We start from the raw sequence: 10337 nt of genomic DNA, 5'->3' as shown, positions 1-10337 counted from the left end.
ATGATGATGATGATGATAACGAGGAGGAGAAAGGTGTTGTGCTGGAGCGTGTGAGATGAAAATCACAAAAGGAAATGGCATTAAGTGTCAAAAACTTCGAGACAAAACTAATTCAAGAAAAATAAACAATCCAATAATCATAAACAATAAAATCCCTAAAGTACTGGAAAATTTCCCTTCAATACCCCTAAAATTCCCCGTCTCTTAAAGATTTCCCCCACCGTAGCCTGTAACTTCTTCCCCACCACTGCCTTCTGCTAAGTTTGTTGTCGTCAGTAGTGGAGCAGCCCCGGGGTAGGGGGGTTGGGGGGGGAGGAACTGGCTGAGGCAGGGTTGGGGGGGGAGGGGAATGGCTGAGGCAGGGGAAGTTAGGGGGGAACTGGCTGAGGTAGAGAGTATAGCGGGGGGGGGGCTGGCTAAGGCAGGGGAGGGTAGGAGGAATGGAATAGAGGAGAAGGTAGACCTGGAAAAATGGTTGAACTGTATAGTCTTCTTCGTCATTTCTCTCTCCCTTTTTTGCTTATCTCTTCTTTTTTTTCACTCTTTTCTTCTTTTTTTATTTTCTTTCACACTTCTCTTCTCTTCTCTTCTCTTCTCTTCTCTCTCTCCACCCCCGCAGGCCATAGTGACCCAGCCAACTTAATCCAATTATCTACCTGGTTGTAGATCCATCCATTATTTACGGTACCTCGGGTTGGAGAGCTGGGACTGCCCGGGTCATCTCCCTGTATTGTGTCCATCAGCCAGTTGGGCCACAGATTCTTATCCCGGGTACCTGAAGTGTTTGTATGTGTGTGTATCTGTTTGTATGTCTGAATGCCTGTACAATTTGTTTGGGGGGATCCATTTGTATATCTTTCAATCTGTGTGTGTGTGTGTGTGTGTGTGTGTGTGTGTGTGTGTGTGTGTGTGTGTGTGTGTGTTATTACTTTCAGGTTTTTTATTTGTGTTTTTTCTAAAATATTTTGTCAGTTGTATGTACTGTATGTCCGCTTGAATGTCAGTCTGTTGGTTTGTAATGCCCCCCCCCCACAGAAAGCGACTCACTCATCAGTGTTTGAGACTTGAGGACATTCTTGCTGTTTATCCCAAATTTGCTAGCCCACACTGATTAGTCTTCAATTAGAATATGACTCCAATGTATGTGATCCACTGACCCATATATGCTACTGGTGAATGTGATGTATTTCCTTCTTTGTGTACGAACCTCTGTCCTGCGTGGCAGTGAACAGTGGCATTACCCACATGAATCTGACCTATATATAGTGTCAATGAATATGATGCATTCTTTGTGTACGAACCTCTGTCCTGTATGGCAGTGAAAAGTGACATTACCCACATGAATCTGACCGACGTATATGTATGTATGTGTGCGTGTGTGCATGTATATGTGCGTGTACGTGTATATGTGTATGTATATACGTATATGTATGTATATGTGTGTGTGCGTGTTTACATATATGTATATGTACTGTCAATGAATATGATGCAACTCTTTGTGTACGAACCTCTGTCCTGCATGGCAGTGAACAGTGACATTATCCATTTGAATCTGACCTCTATACATTTATAGTTGTTAATGAATATGATGTATTTCTTTGTGTGTGAACCTCTGTCCTGCGTGACAGTGAGAAGTGATACCACCCTCAGTGTCAAGACCTGACTGAATTACTCAGAATAGGCAAACTGTACTACAAGCTCTGCCAATAAATTTGTTAAACTAAAAAATAAGTGTTTGAGAACTGTTAGTTGTTATTGTTGTTATAATTGTTTTACTTGTCATTGCTTTTTCCATCAATTCTTTCCTCGTTGCGTCTTTGTTGTCTTTGTCTATGTTTAGCTATGGTTTTATTCTGCATTTGTCTGACAAGAAGAAAAGTTGCATATTTATTGAGAAAGTGTTTATTATTATTATTATTATTAATAATAATAATAATAATAATAATATTATTATTATTATTATTATTATTATTATTATTATTATTATTATTATTATTATTATTATTATTATTATTATTATTATTATTATTATGACGCCGATAAATTTATTTGGGAATACTCGTAATCTCGACACCATTAACTAATGGCCGTAAAACTTTCATCATTTACTCTTGATATGTTTTATATCGCGAAATGAAACTTCAACATTGCAAACCATTATGATGTTTAATCCCAGTTGATCACACTAACGTCAGAGTTAATCAAGTTTATCTCCTGGAAAATTCCTGACCATTTATGGGTCTCAAACGACCGCTTAATATCTTCGTCACGAAGAACATTAAAATCTGCTGAGAAGATAAACATACGACTCTCATGCTGCAGTTATCGTTCGTCTTCATAGAAAACGGATCATCGCCCGCACTCAGACAGGCAATAAATCCTGGACATCAAAGAGAGTGTCTCCAGTTCTCCCTCCTTCCATCTCCCTCATCCTCCTGGCTGACTGCTTCAGGAAATGTCACCAAGATCTTCATCTAAATCTAGCCAGGCTTCTATAATCACCTGTTGTTTACTGTGAAGCCCTCTCTTTCTGGGGCATTTAATAAATTAAAGGTAATGTGTACCTGTACTCTTCTCGTGTACAGTCAGAGGCAGTAATTGGGACCCCCCAGTAGCCGGAGCCACAACCAATGCAGGGCGATATTGACACTACGCAACAGTGCCAGCCACGAGTGTTCCAAAAGTACCCATCAACGTTTAGACAGGGGGAAGGGTTTGTCCGATCGCCATGCCTTCACTATTTGAGGCTCTGGCTAATGGGGGCGGGGGGGGGGGCTGGGGTAGTTATATCTACGCTTGACTGTACATGATTATGTGGGGTAATCATGTACTATATAATGATCTTGAGTGGCACTTTTGTTGATATCATTATGAACTTTCTGTAACTACAACAAAATGATGATGCAGAATCCAAATATTGTGTACCTTATTTTGTATCACTTAACTGGTGATAAGTGGACGTACATTTATAGGTAATTTTGATATTATTTTAGACTTAATGGTGTACATGTCTCCAGTCAACTAGGTACTGTACCGTAGGTGTAAACTTGCATCACCAGTTACCAGAACCTTTTAAGAACCGAGCCCCTGATTTTTTATTAATTAAAAGTAAATCACCCGATAACCTCAGATATAAGAGATTTATTACGAATAACTGACCAGTGAGTACAGTACATTAAGGATCACCGAAAGGAAGAAAACATCCACCAGCCAGGTCAGGAAAATGAACATTTGACTAATAAACACAAAATAAAAACGTGGGTGAATAGAAGAAGAATTATTGAAATGCCAATATATTGTGTGTTTTCCCACACTACCATCCCACAATGTCTGTGTGGTCTAACTTAATAAACGTCCACCTCAGACAAGACTAATTACTGGAGGTTTCTTCACACTATTAAGGTCAAGCTCTTTCTTACCTGTGTGTGATAATACTGACAAATGACTTTTAAACCTCCAACACACAACAGCCACACGCAACTTTACGCTGGTGTGTGTGTGTGTGTGTGTGTGTGTGTGTGTGTGTGTGTGTGTGTAGCTCAGCGCTTCTGTGTGTTCATCTCTTGGCTCACGTGACGCTGGACCAAGTTTACAAGACGCCAGGCACGAAAGAACCAATATTTGGGTCTCGCTCATAAAGTTAGTTCGTCGAGAACCAGCTTGTCGTGGCCGCCTCTCCGCACCAAACTTGCCGCTTGTATTGACAACTTTTGAAGTCCTTCCCTGGCCTAAAGAAGCCAGGGTCCAGAGTCTCAAAGATTCGTACGCTAAATATCTCTCGTAGCAGTTAAGTAAGAACTGATCTCTCTTATTAAAGTTACGACACAAAGATGGATTTTCAAGGGGTTGTAGGTCAAAATATTCCTCGTAACTGAAAACGTAAGACTTCATCTACCTCGCTCACTTTAATCTAAAGTACTGTAGTAACTCCAAAAATGACGTCAGAACTGTACTGAGACTTTGCCTTAATTTCACGTAGTCACCGAAACCAGTCAAGGAACAAAATTAACCTAAAAAATATCTGTGAATAGTTATTGTGGCAGAGTTTGTTAGTTTACCTGTACATGACCTACACGTTGCCCTACGGTGACACAAGGATCCAAACTACAGTATTTCGGGAACTGAGATAATAGAGGAGAGTTATGTTATTAGCGACCATCTTAGGTGTACAGCCTCATCAACCTAATACATCGTCCTGTAGTGAGGAGAGACAAGGAGAAGAATTGTTTTTCATTGGTTTTCACAAATGTGTTTATGGTGTTGTGATGTACTTGTAACTATAACGCTGAGGATAAAGAATGTAAATAAAGTTAGATATAGATATAGATAGTGTAATACTGTTGATAAAGGCAATATTAAAAGACACAAATTACTTTCATATAAGAATTATAAACTGCAGTGTAGTAAATAACAATATCTTAATTACTACAGTCTGTCTCTGTATGAATATATATAAGACAATAAATCACCTTGACAAATAACAATTCAGCAAAGAAACGTAGATATTAAAAATACCTCTTTAGGCCTCTCTTACCGCGGAAGGGAAAAAAAAAAAAGAATCTGGAAGTTTTCAATAAACGTCAACTTTTTCCTCGCCAGACTCTCCTATATAAGCAAATTTGGGGGAAATTCTCGACTGGTTTCCGATACTGAGGAAGCCGCATCATCCTGCTGCCTTCTGCCTAGTTGCTTGTGTTTATGATTTGATTTCATTCCGCCTTACTGAGGAAAAAAACAGTATTAAGGTAAAGATAAAAGTACAGGTACATGAACAGTTATAGATACAGTTTCGGATGTTTTAAAATGGTAAGAATACATAAATAGTATTCCTGAATAACAGTACAGGGCAGTAAAGTTTACTATTAAGGACATTTGTAATTCATAGTAGTACATAGACATTACACAAAGATGACAGTACAGTTACAGGTATTATGTAGCTTAAACAATAGATAACCGATTTAAACATTAATAAGAAACAACCGCACAGGTACAGTGATATAAAAAAAAATTAACTTACTGTCAATTTACATTATCATATCATATATTTCAGAACACTTAAAGTTAATGCATTTATTTCTACCAATAGAATAAATTGACATTATAGAGTCACATCAGCTGTTACTATACGTGAACTACTCTCAATATTAAAATTATTGTACAGTAATACCAGGTTACACCAACTAGTAGAAGGCAAAGGTACAAAAATATGTAATAACAACTTATTCACTTAGAAATTTAAAAACACATATTACATTCATTATCAACACCACTATAATGTTATGCCAATTAGTACACGTACACCAACACACATGACTCACCGTCTTATGATCAATGTACATAATCATTATTCCGACAGTATTGTACACACAGAAGGGGGAAGGATATTCACTGTTTTACATGGTCTACATCTCTCTTGACCCACAATGCATCTCTTTTCTCCCATCTATCTTCTTCTTCTTCCCGCACCTTACTTACATCTCTCTTAAGTTCTCAATCTCCCAGTCCCCTCCAGACCCCCAGACCCCTTCAGCTACCCAGACCCCCTCAGCCTCCAACTCCCTCCAGCCCCTCCAACCCCTTAGCTCCCTCCAACCACCCAGTTCCTTTCCAGCCCCTCCAACCCTCTAGTTCCCCATCCCCACATTCCCCTCCAGTCCCTCAGTCCCCTCCAGTCCCCCAGTCCCCTCCAACCCCCAGCCCCTCTCAACCCCCTATAAAAAGTAAAAGGGAAAGATCATATTTTTTTAAACTCCATTTCATAAGACGCCTTTGACCGAACCCCCCCCTCCCCTCCCTCCCCTCCCTCCCCCCCCATCACCGTTTTCTGTGTTTACTGAGCCTACAAATTTGTCCTATATCAAAACATAAGAGAGAGAAAGAGAATGGTAAAAAAAATATAAGAAAAAATTCACTCTATCTCACGTTTCGGTCCGTGGTATGTCCTCAAAGGCCGGGGAGTGAATACCTAATTTAATCTAATGATGATAACTTGAGACGTCAAAGTTTGCTACTGCCGCCTTTGACGACCAAGAAATCACAAGATATTAAAGGCTAATCTTCAAGACTTCACTCTCTAAGATCCATTCAACCTTGTTATTATCTCGAATATATTTTTTAATCTAGATTTTCTATCAGCTGAATAACATTTTTTTTTCTCCTTCGTAAGTTGAGGCCAATATCTTTATCCATTTTTATCCACCTGTTTGAGTAAATAAGTTCCCTAGATCAAGATTTGTTCCCTATTTTTATCAGTCTAAGTGTCACCTTACTCTAAGGAGCCACTGAATACAGTAAACGTTTGGAGGAAGAAAATTGTTGAGAAAAAAGTAAATTGATAAATTTTGGGTTCGTAAAGTCGCAACGCACCAGATATTTTTCATTTCCTGTCTAAAAGTTTCACCCCCTCACTGCCCTTGTTAACCACGCCTCCCACTCTCCCCTCTCCCTCCCACTCTGGCATCCCCCTCCATCCCACTGTTGCGCCCCTCTCCTGTTTCCCTTCTGGCACTCTTCTCCCTTCAACTCTGGCACCCCTCTTCCCTCCCACTCTGATGTACCTCTCCCTCCCACTCTGACGTACCTCTCCCACCGTGTCGATCCCTCCCCCCCTCCTCCCTCTCTGTTGACACACACTCACCTGTATCGACCTTTCCCTCCCTCATTTCTGATAAACACTCTCCCTCTATGTCGATCTCTCCCTCTCTCCGACCGCCCCTTCCTCCCTCCCCTCCTGTGGGCATTTACTCTCCTTTTCTGTCATTTCTTTCCTTTCCTCCGTCTCTTTCTTCATTCTACTTCCCATCTTCCTCCCCTCTTCTCTTCATCTCACTCCTCTTTCCCTATTATCTCTACCCTCGTCTCTAGTCCCCCTTCACTCTCTCCCTTCCCCTCTCTGCCCACTCTCTCTTTCTTCGACTCTTTCTCTACCTTTGACTTTCCCTCTCTCCATTTGACTCTCCCTCCTCTCCTCCTCTGACTCTCCTTCCTCCTTTGACCCTCTCTCTCTCTCTCTCTGTCTCTCCCTCTCTCCCTTTGACTCTCTCTCCCTCTGCTCCCCTCTCTCTCTCTCTCTCTCTCTCTCTCTCTCTCTCTCTCTCTCTCTCTCTCTCTCTCTCTCTCTCTCTCTCTCTCTCTCCTTGGCTCTCTCTCCTTTGACTCTCTCTTTCTCTCCCTCTGCTCTCCCTCTCCCCTTTGACTCTCTTTCTCTCTCCCTTTGCCTCTCTCCTCTGACTCAGCTCTCCCTCTCTCCTCTTGACTCTCTCCCTCTCTCCCTCTCTCCCTCTCTCCTCTTCCCTCTCTCCTTTGGCTCTCCCTCTCTCCCTCCTGACTCTCCTCTCTCCTTGGCTCCTCCCTCTCTCCTTTGGCTCTCCCTCTTCCCTTTGAGTCTCCCTCTCTCCCTTTGACTCTCCTCCTGACTCTCCCTCTCTCCCTCTCACTCCCTCTCTCCTTGACTCTCCCTCCTCTCCCTTTGGCTCTCCCTCTCTCCTGACTCTCCCAATCTCTCCTTTGACTCTCCCAATCTCTCCCTCTGACTCACCCCTCTCCTTTGACTCTCCCATCTCTCCTCGACTCTCCCTCTCTCCTTTGACTCTCCCCTGGCTCTCTCTCCCCTCTCCCTTTGACTCTCTCCTCTCCCTCTGACTCTCCCAATCTCTCCTCTGACTCTCTCTCTCTCCCTCTCCTCTCCCTTTGACTCTCTCCCTCTCTCCTCCTCTGTTCTCTCTCTCTCTCTCTCCCTCTCTCCTTTGACTCTCTCCCTCTCTCCTGGCTCTCCCTCCTCCCTCTGACTCTCTCTCTCTCTCTCTCCTCTCTCTCCCTCTCTCCTTTGACTCTTTCCCTCTCTCCCTCTGCTCTCCCAATCTCTCCTCTCTCTCTCTCTCTCTCTCTCCCTCTCTCCTTTGACTCTCTTCCTCTCTCCCTCTCACTCTGCCTTTGACTCTCCCTCTTTCTCTCCCCCTCACTCTGCCTTCATCTGGTGATCGCAGTTCATAACTCATGTCAATAACTTCCACCTACCCCTCCCTCCTCCCTCTCCTCCCTCTCCCTCCCTCTTTCCCTTCTGCCTCTATGTTTCCTCTCCATTTCTTTCTCCCTATCCCTTCCCTCTCTCTTTCCTGTTTCCTTCTTCCTTCTCCTATTCCCCCCTCTCTCTCTCTCTCTCTCTCTCCTTTCCTGTCTCCCGTCCTCCCTCTCCCACCTTTCTCCCTCTCCTGTCACAGTCTCCCCTTTTTCTCCTTACATCTCCCTTCCTTCTCCTGTTAATTTCTTCTCTCCCTTCCTCTTCCCCATTCCTTACCTATTCTGCTCTCTCTCTCTCTCTCTCTCTCTCTCTCTCTTCTCTCTCTCTCTCTCTCTCTCTCTCTCTCTCTCTCTCTCTCTCTCTCTCTCTCTCTCTCTCTCTCCTTTGCAGTGTCTTTCCTGCCTCTCTTCCACTTACCTGGAAAGATAAAGCTCTCCTCATCCTCTCTCCTCTCCCTCCTTCTCATTGGCTCTTTCCCTCTCCTCCTCCCCCTCCCTCCCTCTCACCTGCAAGGAGTCAGCTGTTCACTGTACTCTCCTCCCTCTCCCTCCCTCTCCCCAAGCTCTCCTCCCTCTCATTAGCTCTCTCCTTCATCAATGCTGCTCTCTACTTACCCTCCGTCACTGTCTCTCCTTCTTGTTTTTCTTTCTCCCATTCTTCCTCTCTTTTGTCTCTTTCCACTTTCTCTCTCCTTAGTTATATCGGTGGCTCTCTCTCTCTCTCTCTCTCTCTCTCTCTCTCTTCTCTCTCTCTCTCTATTTATCTTTTCCTCTCTGTTCTCCTCCTTCTCCTCCCCGTCTTTTCATTATCTTTGTTTTATTCTTCTTCTTCCTCTATACATAAAAAATACCTCTCTACCGACCCTTCCATCTCTTCCCCTCTCCTTCTCCCTCTCCATCTCCCTCCCCCGTCATTCTCTCTCTGACCAATCTTTCTCTTTACTCAAATTTACCTATTCCACCTCATTACTCCTCTCCCTCTCATCGTTGACCAAAACCCCTCTCCTCCCCTCCCTCTCCCCAGATTTATTCATTCCGCCTCAGTTCATAAGATTTCTACTCTGGCTTCCTCTTCCTCCTCTTCTTCCTCCTCCTCCTCCTCCCTTGTTTGTACACCTATTTCATATTCTTCTCCTTCCGTGTTTTATCAGTGTGTCCTTATCCTTCTTCGTTTATTTTTTATTTTTATTTTTTCTATTATTTTCCTTTTGTATTTTTGTGTGTGTTTATTTAGTTTATCTTATTATCTTCTCTCTCTTCTTTCACTGTTAGCTTTTGGATACTCTCTCTCTCTCTCTCTCTCTCTCTCTCTCTCTCTCTCTCTCTCTCTCTCTCTCTCTCTCTCTCTCTCTCTCTCTCTCTCTCTCTCTCTCTCTCTCTCTCTCTCTCCTTTTTAGTCCACCTCCTTCACTCTCCTCATTCCCCTCTCTCTCTTTCATCCTCTTTTATTTCACCTCCTTCATTCTCTCCTCATTCTTCTTTCTCTATCTCTCTCTCTCCCACCTTCTCAGTCGACTTCCCTTACTCTCTCCTCTATCCTCTTTCCTCTTTCTCCCTTTTTAGTCCACCTCTTTCACTCTCTCATCATTCCTCTGTCTCTCTCTCTCTCTCCCACTTCTCAGTCCACTTCCCTCACTATCTTCTCTCTCATCCTTCCTCTCCCACTTTCCGTCCCTCACTGTTTTCATCTCCCCTCACTGCACTCCCCCTCTCTCCTATCTCCCCATTCGACCTGGCTCCGCCTCTCCATCCTCCCTCACTGCACCTCCTCTCCACACCCCTTCTCTCACCGCATCTCCCCTCTCCCCACCCTCTCTCACTGCACCTTCTCTCTCTCCCTCTCTCTCCCCTCTTCCCGTCCCAGGTTCTTTTCCCAACGCACTTCAACACGCACTCACTTACAGCACCTCACCGCAGCCTCTAGGGGGATGAGTTTTTCCCCCCCTACGTGTTTACCGCCAGATCTTCCGACAGGGGAATTTCTCCACCAGTGAGTGTCCATTTGGCCAGGAAGTCTGCCGGGCCGCTTATAATATGTTGTTGTTGGTTGTCTGTTCTTAGTTTGTTTAGTTTAAGTTGCGTCAATTTAAGTAAAGAGATAAAACTTTAGGTCTTTTAACTCCCAGGATCATTAATTACAGTTGTAGTATTCATAGTTATGTGTTTTACCTGCTAGGGTGATCAAGCGGTGTTATTTAGTTTTAGTCATTGAACTGATTAAGTTATTAACAAAAGCGACTTAAATTTATGTGATTTAACTACCGAGGTTATGAAGCACCTCTCACTAGGTCTTACTTTCTGAAAACTATTAACCATTA

This window comes from Homarus americanus, unplaced genomic scaffold, assembly GCF_018991925.1.
Source record: "Homarus americanus isolate GMGI-L3 unplaced genomic scaffold, GMGI_Hamer_2.0 scaffold42105, whole genome shotgun sequence".
Taxonomy (NCBI): Eukaryota; Metazoa; Arthropoda; class Malacostraca; order Decapoda; family Nephropidae; genus Homarus; species Homarus americanus.
Note: the sequence above shows the minus strand (reverse complement) of the source record.